This window comes from Saccoglossus kowalevskii, chromosome 14 (genome assembly GCF_978046115.1).
Source record: "Saccoglossus kowalevskii chromosome 14, keSacKowa6.1, whole genome shotgun sequence".
NCBI lineage: Eukaryota > Metazoa > Hemichordata > Enteropneusta > Harrimaniidae > Saccoglossus > Saccoglossus kowalevskii.
Genome location: NC_140654.1, coordinates 32429566 through 32441834, shown reverse-complemented (window position 1 = coordinate 32441834; position 12269 = coordinate 32429566). Strand labels below are relative to the sequence as shown.

General features: G+C 40.6%; 1 protein-coding gene across 8 annotated transcripts in view; it reads right to left on the bottom strand.

Annotated features, from left to right (window-relative positions):
- Positions 1 to 12015, bottom strand: part of LOC100369281 (uncharacterized) — a 190135-nt gene extending 178120 nt beyond the window's left edge. For 7 of the 8 annotated variants that reach the window (XM_085508146.1, XM_085508150.1, XM_085508153.1 and 4 more), the window contains exon 1: positions 11909 to 12015. The gene's annotated coding sequence lies outside the window, so the exon portion shown is untranslated. The remainder of the gene's footprint in view (positions 1 to 11908) is intronic. The other variant, XM_085508147.1, reaches the window with a different exon arrangement.
- Between the last annotated feature and the right edge of the window lie 254 nt (positions 12016 to 12269).

The following is a 12269-nucleotide window of genomic DNA, read 5'->3' as shown; positions in this document are numbered from 1 at the left end:
GACACTGTAGTAACGTGTAATAGGTTTGTGGGTATACCAACTGGTGGACACTGTAGTAATGTGTAATATGTTTGTGGGTATACCAACTGGTGGACACTGCAGTAACGTGTAATATGTTTGTGGGTATACCAACTGGTGGACACTGCAGTAACGTGTAATATGTTTGTGGGTATACCAATTGGTGGACACTGCAGTAACGTGTTATAGGTTTGTGGGTATACCAATTGGTGGACACTGTAGTAACGTGTAATATGTTTGTGGGTATACCAATTGGTGGACACTGTAGTAACGTGTTATAGGTTTGTTGGTATACCAACTGGTAGACACTGCAGTAACGTGTAATAGGTTTGTTGGTATACCAACTGGTGGACACTGTAGTAACGTGTAATATGTTTGTGGGTATACCAACTGGTGGACACTGCAGTAACGTGTAATATGTTTGCGGGTATACCAACTGGTGGAAACTGCAGTAACGTGTAATAGGTTTGTGGGTATACCAATTGGTGGACACTGCAGTAACATGTAATAGGTTTGTTGGTATACCAACTGGTGGAAACTGCAGTAACGTGTAATAGGTTTGTTGGTATACCAACTGGTGGACACTGCAGTAACGTGTAATATGTTTGTGGGTATACCAACTGGTGGACACTGTAGTAACGTGTAATAGGTTTGTGGGTATACCAATTAGTGGAATCTGCAGTAACATGTAATAGGTTTGTTGGTATACCAACTGGTGGAAACTGCAGTAACGTGTAATAGGTTTGTTGGTATACCAACTGGTGGACACTGCAGTAACGTGTAATATGTTTGTGGGTATACCAATTGGTGGACACTGCAGTAACGTGTAATAGGTTTCTTGGTATACCAACTGGTGGACACTGCAGTAACGTGTTATAGGTTTGTTGGTATACCAACTGGTGGACACTGTAGTAACGTGTAATAGGTTTGTGGATATACCAATTGGTGGACACTGCAGTAACGTGTAATAGGTTTGTGGGTATACCAACTGGTGGACACTGCAGTAACGTGTTATAGGTTTGTTGGTATACCAACTGGTGGACACTGTAGTAACGTGTAATAGGTTTGTTGGTATACCAATTGGTGGACACTGTAGTAACGTGTTATAGGTTTGTTGGTATACCAACTGGTGGACACTGCAGTAACGTGTTATAGGTTTGTTGGTAAACCAACTGGTGGACACTGCAGTAACGTGTTATAGGTTTGTTGGTATACCAACTAGTGGACACTGTAGTAACGTGTAATAGGTTTGTGGGTATACCAACTGGTGGACACTGTAGTAACGTGTAATAGGTTTGTGGGTATACCAATTGGTGGAAACTGCAGTAACATGTAATAGGTTTGTTGGTATACCAACTGGTGGAAACTGCAGTAACGTGTAATAGGTTTGTTGGTATACCAACTGGTGGACACTGCAGTAACGTGTAATATGTTTGTGGGTATACCAATTGGTGGACACTGCAGTAACGTGTAATAGGTTTCTTGGTATACCAACTGGTGGACACTGCAGTAACGTGTTATAGGTTTGTTGGTATACCAACTGGTGGACACTGTAGTAACGTGTAATAGGTTTGTGGGTATACCAACTGGTGGACACTGTAGTAACGTGTAATAGGTTTGTGGGTATACCAATTGGTGGACACTGCAGTAACGTGTTATAGGTTTGTTGGTATACCAACTGGTGGACACTATAGTAATGTGTAATATGTTTGTGGGTATACCAACTGGTGGACACTGTAGTAACGTGTTATAGGTTTGTGGGTATACCAATTGGTGGACACTGTAGTAACGTGTTATAGGTTTGTTGGTATACCAACTGGTGGACACTGTAGTAACGTGTAATAGGTTTGTTGGTATACCAACTGGTGGACACTGTAGTAACGTGTTATAGGTTTGTTGGTATACCAATTGGTGGACACTGTAGTAACGTGTTATAGGTTTGTTGGTATACCAATTGGTGGACACTGTAGTAACGTGTTATAGGTTTGTTGGTATACCAACTGGTGGACACTAGTAACGTGTAATAGGTGTGTTGGTATACCAACTGGTGGACACTGTAGTAACGTGTTATAGGTTTGTTGGTATACCAATTGGTGGACACTGTAGTAACGTGTTATAGGTTTGTTGGTATACCAACTGGTGGACACTGTAGTAATGTGTAATATGTTTGTGGGTATACCAACTGGTGGACACTGTAGTAACGTGTAATAGGTTTGTGGGTATACCAACTGGTGGACACTGTAGTAACGTGTAATAGGTTTGTGGGTATACCAACTGGTGGACACTGTAGTAATGTGTAATATGTTTGTGGGTATACCAACTGGTGGACACTGCAGTAACGTGTAATAAGTTTGTGGGTATACCAACTGGTGGACACTGCAGTAACGTGTAATATGTTTGTGGGTATACCAATTGGTGGACACTGCAGTAACGTGTTATAGGTTTGTGGGTATACCAATTGGTGGACACTGTAGTAACGTGTAATATGTTTGTGGGTATACCAATTGGTGGACACTGTAGTAACGTGTTATAGGTTTGTTGGTATACCAACTGGTAGACACTGCAGTAACGTGTAATAGGTTTGTTGGTATACCAACTGGTGGACACTGTAGTAACGTGTAATATGTTTGTGGGTATACCAACTGGTGGACACTGCAGTAACGTGTAATATGTTTGTGGGTATACCAACTGGTGGACACTGTAGTAACGTGTAATATGTTTGTGGGTATACCAACTGGTGGACACTGCAGTAACGTGTAATATGTTTGTGGGTATACCAACTGGTGGACACTGCAGTAACGTGTAATAGGTTTGTGGGTATACCAACTGGTGGACACTGTAGTAACGTGTAATATGTTTGTGGGTATACCAACTGGTGGACACAGCAGTAACGTGTAATATGTTTGTGGGTATACCAACTGGTGGACACTGCAGTAACGTGTAATATGTTTGTTGGTATACCAACTGGTGGACACTGCAGTAACGTGTAATAGGTTTGTTGGTATACCAACTGGTGGACACTGTAGTAACGTGTAATAGGTTTCTTGGTATACCAACTGGTGGACACTGCAGTAATGTGTAATATGTTTGTTGGTATACCAACTGGTGGACACTGCAGTAACGTGTAATATGTTTGTTGGTATACCAACTGGTGGACACTGCAGTAACGTGTAATAGGTTTGTGGGTATACCAACTGGTGGACACTGTAGTAACGTGTAATATGTTTGTGGGTATACCAACTGGTGGACACTGCAGTAACGTGTAATATGTTTGTGGGTATACCAACTGGTGGACACTGCAGTAACGTGTAATATGTTTGTGGGTATACCAATTGGTGGACACTGCAGTAACGTGTTATAGGTTTGTGGGTATACCAATTGGTGGACACTGTAGTAACGTGTAATATGTTTGTGGGTATACCAATTGGTGGACACTGTAGTAACGTGTTATAGGTTTGTTGGTATACCAACTGGTAGACACTGCAGTAACGTGTAATAGGTTTGTTGGTATACCAACTGGTGGACACTGTAGTAACGTGTAATATGTTTGTGGGTATACCAACTGGTGGACACTGCAGTAACGTGTAATATGTTTGTGGGTATACCAACTGGTGGAAACTGCAGTAACGTGTAATAGGTTTGTGGGTATACCAATTGGTGGACACTGCAGTAACATGTAATAGGTTTGTTGGTATACCAACTGGTGGAAACTGCAGTAACGTGTAATAGGTTTGTTGGTATACCAACTGGTGGACACTGCAGTAACGTGTAATATGTTTGTGGGTATACCAACTGGTGGACACTGTAGTAACGTGTAATAGGTTTGTGGGTATACCAATTAGTGGAAACTGCAGTAACATGTAATAGGTTTGTTGGTATACCAACTGGTGGAAACTGCAGTAACGTGTAATAGGTTTGTTGGTATACCAACTGGTGGACACTGCAGTAACGTGTAATATGTTTGTGGGTATACCAATTGGTGGACACTGCAGTAACGTGTAATAGGTTTCTTGGTATACCAACTGGTGGACACTGCAGTAACGTGTTATAGGTTTGTTGGTATACCAACTGGTGGACACTGTAGTAACGTGTAATAGGTTTGTGGATATACCAATTGGTGGACACTGCAGTAACGTGTAATAGGTTTGTGGGTATACCAACTGGTGGACACTGCAGTAACGTGTTATAGGTTTGTTGGTATACCAACTGGTGGACACTGTAGTAACGTGTAATAGGTTTGTTGGTATACCAATTGGTGGACACTGTAGTAACGTGTTATAGGTTTGTTGGTATACCAACTGGTGGACACTGCAGTAACGTGTTATAGGTTTGTTGGTAAACCAACTGGTGGACACTGCAGTAACGTGTTATAGGTTTGTTGGTATACCAACTAGTGGACACTGTAGTAACGTGTAATAGGTTTGTGGGTATACCAACTGGTGGACACTGTAGTAACGTGTAATAGGTTTGTGGGTATACCAATTGGTGGAAACTGCAGTAACGTGTAATAGGTTTGTTGGTATACCAACTGGTGGACACTGTAGTAACGTGTAATAGGTTTGTTGGTATACCAACTGGTGGACACTGTAGTAACGTGTTATAGGTTTGTTGGTATACCAATTGGTGGACACTGTAGTAACGTGTTATAGGTTTGTTGGTATACCAACTGGTGGACACTGTAGTAATGTGTAATATGTTTGTGGGTATACCAACTGGTGGACACTGTAGTAACGTGTAATAGGTTTGTGGGTATACCAACTGGTGGACACTGTAGTAACGTGTAATAGGTTTGTGGGTATACCAACTGGTGGACACTGTAGTAATGTGTAATATGTTTGTGGGTATACCAACTGGTGGACACTGCAGTAACGTGTAATAAGTTTGTGGGTATACCAACTGGTGGACACTGCAGTAACGTGTAATATGTTTGTGGGTATACCAATTGGTGGACACTGCAGTAACGTGTTATAGGTTTGTGGGTATACCAATTGGTGGACACTGTAGTAACGTGTAATATGTTTGTGGGTATACCAATTGGTGGACACTGTAGTAACGTGTTATAGGTTTGTTGGTATACCAACTGGTAGACACTGCAGTAACGTGTAATAGGTTTGTTGGTATACCAACTGGTGGACACTGTAGTAACGTGTAATATGTTTGTGGGTATACCAACTGGTGGACACTGCAGTAACGTGTAATATGTTTGTGGGTATACCAACTGGTGGACACTGTAGTAACGTGTAATATGTTTGTGGGTATACCAACTGGTGGACACTGCAGTAACGTGTAATATGTTTGTGGGTATACCAACTGGTGGACACTGCAGTAACGTGTAATAGGTTTGTGGGTATACCAACTGGTGGACACTGTAGTAACGTGTAATATGTTTGTGGGTATACCAACTGGTGGACACTGCAGTAACGTGTAATATGTTTGTGGGTATACCAACTGGTGGACACTGCAGTAACGTGTAATATGTTTGTTGGTATACCAACTGGTGGACACTGCAGTAACGTGTAATAGGTTTGTTGGTATACCAACTGGTGGACACTGTAGTAACGTGTAATAGGTTTCTTGGTATACCAACTGGTGGACACTGCAGTAATGTGTAATATGTTTGTTGGTATACCAACTGGTGGACACTGCAGTAACGTGTAATATGTTTGTTGGTATACCAACTGGTGGACACTGCAGTAACGTGTAATAGGTTTGTGGGTATACCAACTGGTGGACACTGTAGTAACGTGTAATATGTTTGTGAGTATACCAACTGGTGGACACTGTAGTAACGTGTAATATGTTTGTGGGTATACCAACTGGTGGACACTGTAGTAACGTGTAATATGTTTGTGGGTATACCAACTGGTGGACACTGCAGTAACGTGTAATAGGTTTGTTGGTATACCAACTGGTGGACACTGTAGTAATGTGTAATATGTTTGTGGGTATACCAACTGGTGGACACTGTAGTAACGTGTAATATGTTTGTGGGTATACCAACTGGTGGACACTATAGTAACGTGTTATAGGTTTGTTGGTATACCAACTGGTGGAAACTGCAGTAACGTGTAATATGTTTGTGGGTATACCAACTGGTGGACACTGCAGTAACGTGTAATATGTTTGTTGGTATACCAACTGGTGGACACTGCAGTAACGTGTAATAGGTTTGTGGGTATACCAACTGGTGGACACTGTAGTAACGTGTAATATGTTTGTGGGTATACCAACTGGTGGACACTGTAGTAACGTGTAATATGTTTGTGGGTATACCAACTGGTGGACACTGTAGTAACGTGTAATATGTTTGTGGGTATACCAACTGGTGGACACTGCAGTAACGTGTAATAGGTTTGTTGGTATACCAACTGGTGGACACTGTAGTAATGTGTAATATGTTTGTGGGTATACCAACTGGTGGACACTGTAGTAATGTGTAATATGTTTGTGGGTATACCAACTGGTGGACACTGCAGTAACGTGTAATATGTTTGTTGGTATACCAACTGGTGGACACTGCAGTAACGTGTAATATGTTTGTTGGTATACCAACTGGTGGACACTGCAGTAACGTGTAATAGGTTTGTGGGTATACCAACTGGTGGACACTGTAGTAACGTGTAATATGTTTGTGGGTATACCAACTGGTGGACACTGTAGTAACGTGTAATATGTTTGTGGGTATACCAACTGGTGGACACTGTAGTAACGTGTAATATGTTTGTGGGTATACCAACTGGTGGACACTGCAGTAACGTGTAATAGGTTTGTTGGTATACCAACTGGTGGACACTGTAGTAATGTGTAATATGTTTGTGGGTATACCAACTGGTGGACACTGTAGTAACGTGTAATATGTTTGTGGGTATACCAACTGGTGGACACTATAGTAACGTGTTATAGGTTTGTTGGTATACCAACTGGTGGAAACTGCAGTAACGTGTAATATGTTTGTGGGTATACCAACTGGTGGACACTGCAGTAACATGTAATAGGTTTGTGGGTATACCAACTGGTGGACACTGCAGTAACGTGTAATATGTTTGTTGGTATACCAACTGGTGGACACTGCAGTAACATGTAATATGTTTGTGGGTATACCAATTGGTGGACACTGCAGTAACGTGTAATATGTTTGTTGGTATACCAACTGGTGGACACTGCAGTAACGTGTAATAGGTTTGTGGGTATACCAACTGGTGGACACTGCAGTAACGTGTAATATGTTTGTGGGTATACCAACTGGTGGACACTATAGTAACGTGTTATAGGTTTGTTGGTATACCAACTGGTGGACACTGCAGTAACGTGTAATATGTTTGTGGGTATACCAACTGGTGGACACTGCAGTAACGTGTAATATGTTTGTGGGTATACCAACTGGTGGACACTGCAGTAACGTTTAATAGGTTTGTGGGTATACCAACTGGTGGACACTGTAGTAACATGTAATAGATTTGTGGGTATACCAACTGGTGGACACTGCAGTAACGTGTAATAGGTTTGTGGGTATACCAACTGGTGGACACTGCAGTAACGTGTTATAGGTTTGTTGGTATACCAACTGGTGGACACTGCAGTAACGTGTAATAGGTTTGTGGGTATACCAACTGGTGGACATTGCAGTAACGTGTAATAGGTTTGTGGGTATACCAACTGGTGGACACTGTAGTAACATGTAATAGGTTTGTGGGTATACCAACTGGTGGACACTGCAGTAACGTGTAATAGGTTTGTGGGTATACCAACTGGTGGACACTGCAGTAACGTGTTATAGGTTTGTTGGTATACCAACTGGTGGACACTATAGTAACGTGTAATATGTTTGTTGGTATACCAACTGGTGGACACTGCAGTAACATGTAATAGGTTTGTGGGTATACCAACTGGTGGACACTGCAGTAATGTGTAATATGTTTGTGGGTATACCAACTGGTGGACACTGCAGTAACGTGTAATAGGTTTGTGGGTATACCAACTGGTGGACACTGCAGTAACGTGTTATAGGTTTGTTGGTATACCAACTGGTGGACACTATAGTAACGTGTAATATGTTTGTTGGTATACCAACTGGTGGACACTGCAGTAACATGTAATAGGTTTGTGGGTATACCAACTGGTGGACACTGCAGTAATGTGTAATATGTTTGTGGGTATACCAACTGGTGGACACTGCAGTAACATGTAATAGGTTTGTGGGTATACCAACTGGTGGACACTGCAGTAACATGTAATAGGTTTGTGGGTATACCAACTGGTGGACACTGCAGTAACGTGTAATATGTTTGTTGGTATACCAACTGGTGGACACTGCAGTAACGTGTAATATGTTTGTGGGTATACCAACTGGTGGACACTGCAGTAATGTGTAATATGTTTGTGGGTATACCAACTGGTGGACACTGCAGTAACGTGTAATATGTTTGTTGGTATACCAACTGGTGGACACTGCAGTAACGTGTAATATGTTTGTGGGTATACCAACTGGTGGACACTGCAGTAATGTGTAATATGTTTGTGGGTATACCAACTGGTGGACACTGCAGTAACGTGTAATATGTTTGTTGGTATACCAACTGGTGGACACTGCAGTAACGTGTAATATGTTTGTGGGTATACCAACTGGTGGACACTGCAGTAATGTGTAATATGTTTGTGGGTATACCAACTGGTGGACACTGCAGTAACATGTAATAGGTTTGTGGGTATACCAACTGGTGGACACTGCAGTAACATGTAATAGGTTTGTGGGTATACCAACTGGTGGACACTGCAGTAACGTGTAATATGTTTGTTGGTATACCAACTGGTGGACACTGCAGTAACATGTAATATGTTTGTGGGTATACCAATTGGTGGACACTGCAGTAACGTGTAATAGGTTTGTTGGTATACCAACTGGTGGACACTGCAGTAACGTGTAATAGGTTTGTTGGTATACCAACTGGTGGACACTGCAGTAACGTGTAATATGTTTGTGGGTATACCAACTGGTGGACACTGTAGTAACGTGTAATAGGTTTGTTGGTATACCAACTGGTGGACACTGCAGTAACGTGTAATAGGTTTGTTGGTATACCAACTGGTGGACACTGCAGTAACGTGTAATATGTTTGTGGGTATACCAACTGGTGGACACTGCAGTAACGTGTAATAGGTTTGTTGGTATACCAACTGGTGGACACTGCAGTAACGTGTAACAGGTTTGTTGGTATACCAACTGGTGGACACTGCAGTAACGTGTAATAGGTTTGTGGGTATACCAACTGGTGGACACTGCAGTAACGTGTAATAGGTTTGTTGGTATACCAACTGGTGGACACTGCAGTAACGTGTAATATGTTTGTGGGTATACCAACTGGTGGACACTGCAGTAACGTGTTATAGGTTTGTTGGTATACCAACTGGTAGACACTGCAGTAACGTGTAATAGGTTTGTTGGTATACCAACTGGTGGACACTGCAGTAACGTGTTATAGGTTTGTTGGTATACCAACTGGTGGACACTGCAGTAACATGTAATAGGTTTGTTGGTATACCAATTGGTGTTAACAATTGCTTTGTATTCCACCACATATTTACAGGATTTAACACTGCTACTGGTACACCAAAACAAGGAAATCTGTCTGACGATCTTTTTTTCTACTTTAGTAACAGTTTCCAATGCCACGCAATAAGTGCTCCATTCTATTGTAAACAAGATGTCTCAAAGAGTTTGTGGGTCCCCTTCCCAATATTTCCCAAGGCGATCACAACCTCTTAGAAAATAGATGTGATGTTTCCCCTATGGCAAGTTGTTAGGTACATATTGTTTCTTTAACAACTGATAAAATATTAACTTAAAGTAAGTGGCCAGGTCCTGTGATTTTACTGGAAACTGTTGGTAAGGGTGAGTAATTTGTTTTTATGCCACTTATATAATCTGAAGCCACAGTGAGGCGCATGGATACACATCAAAGCACTTGTAAGGTGGCATTTTTAAATGATCTGTATCCGTATAGGAAAACTAATACACGTCTTTTATACCCAGAAGGATTTGGTTATCCAGCCATTAGTTTAGATTCTGTTTGTGATATATGAGAGTGAGGTATTTTGTTAAACCTCTTTAAAAATATACTGCATACTGGATAGAATCTAATTTTATCAGAATTAACAATATAGCGGCCAAATTGAAGAGTATCAAGTGCTAGATTGGATATGGCCCTTGTCTTTAAATTTCCCTTAATGGAAGACACACCAGGGATCGAAATTAAGGCTATTCTATCCATCCAGACGCTTTATACTGAGACAAGTTATCGAACAAAATTGTCTTCCCCTGTTGATACGTCAATAAATATATCAAATTTTTAGTCACTGATCAAATGGGGTAGCCTCAATTGCTAATTCCCTGTGTCTTCCCCTGTTGATACGTCAATAAATATATCAAATTTGTAGTCACTGATCAAATGGGGTAGCCTCAATTGCTAATTCCCTGTGTCTTCCCCTGTTGATACGTCAATAAATATATCAAATTTGTAGTCACTGATCAAATGGGGTAGCCTCAATTGCTAATTCCCAGAAAATTTTTTGCAGAGTTTCTAAGACTTATAAAATGATGATGAGCCAATAATTAAAATGTTATTTTCAATAATTATATGTCTTTAAATTTGACTTTTATTCGCCAACCTGCCCAATATAAATCTGTATTTTTCAAAGTCATAGTTCTAGCCCTGAGCTACCAATAACTGTTCTTACATAAAAATATGGCCAGAAGTTAAAAACTCAGCAGTTTCCAGCACATTTTCTATATGACCCATATTAAATTATGAGTGTCTACAATGATCTTTAGTTCTCTATCAGAGCTATATATAATTTTTTCGTTCATTTTTAGAAGGAATTTATTTTCGCTGAAAAGACTTTTTGCATGGAATTTATTTTCACTGATTTTTGACGAGTTGATATAGGAAAAAAACTATATTCGCTGGATTTTATTTTCAATATATCATCTCTTCAGTGAAAATAAATTCCAAGTGAAAATGAAGTATTTCACAGTAAAGCAATCTATGAATGTATCAGCTCTGTGACGAGTGGATACAGAGTGTGTCCCTTTAACTAATTAGCAATAATGATTAACTATTGACTTGGGAGAGTGAAGTGAATTTGTCTGATTCATTAGCAAGGACGATTATTTAGAGTGGTAATTAGAGGTATTCAAGGCCATGTGTAAAGTTAAGGTGCCAATTGCAAAATAAAGTTATGAAGTTTGTACAAAGGTCGTGCCTGGAGTCTGTCGCTTCATTGGTAAACACTACTGGAATGTGTCTGTGTGGGAGTTTCGTTTTAGTATTTAGTTATTGTATTGAAAATTGTACTATTTTTAATAATAAACTGAAATATAGTGAACGAGTATTGTGAGATTCCTTTCTTAGTCCCAGTGATAACACCTGACCTATATGTTATAGTCAAACGGATCATCATTCACATCAAACTATGTAGGGCTTGGCACAATTTGGACCTGACCCAGATACCAACCATGACCCGGATACCAACCAACAGCAAATTACCGACCAGTCTACGAGAAGAACTATCGGGCGAAGTTTGAGTTTAACCGTTATAAAATGGACGATGGGCCGCGGTTGTCATCTAGTGGCTTAGGTCATTGTTATAGGTGGAAGGTGAATTCACTGTGCGCTAACATATCTAACTCAGGCAGTTTCATCACGGTTACTAACCGTGCTGTATACCAGCAAACGACTCGAACTCCGAACTCAAAACTTTCAAACAAACATGACATTCAGATATCGGGTTTATCTCTACCGATGATGCTTGCACTTCTTTTCAGGACGCTGCCATCGTATGACCCAATCAGCTGTCCCGACCGTGGTTTTAAATTGTCTAAAATTATACTAACCTTAACATAAAAAAAGACGATCAATCACACTAAATAACAGCAGTACGATCCTAGTCCCGAAACGTTCAACAAGTCATTTGTATTCGCCGCGAGTGCACTGTGTAAGCTACCCGACAATAGAGCCTGTTTTGTGGGCGGCGCCGACCGAAGCAACCGAACAATATAAATGAAATCACGCATGTCTATCGCACTAAACGAAAATACGATATTACGATAGTATATAAATAAGTGTTTTCAGAATATTAAGCTTAGAAATACCAATACCACAGCCTCAGTGTAATTTCAATAACGTGTTCTATTTATTTGCTATAGGTTAAGGTATATGAAACTTATTTTAAGTTTTAACACATCTACAGAGGGC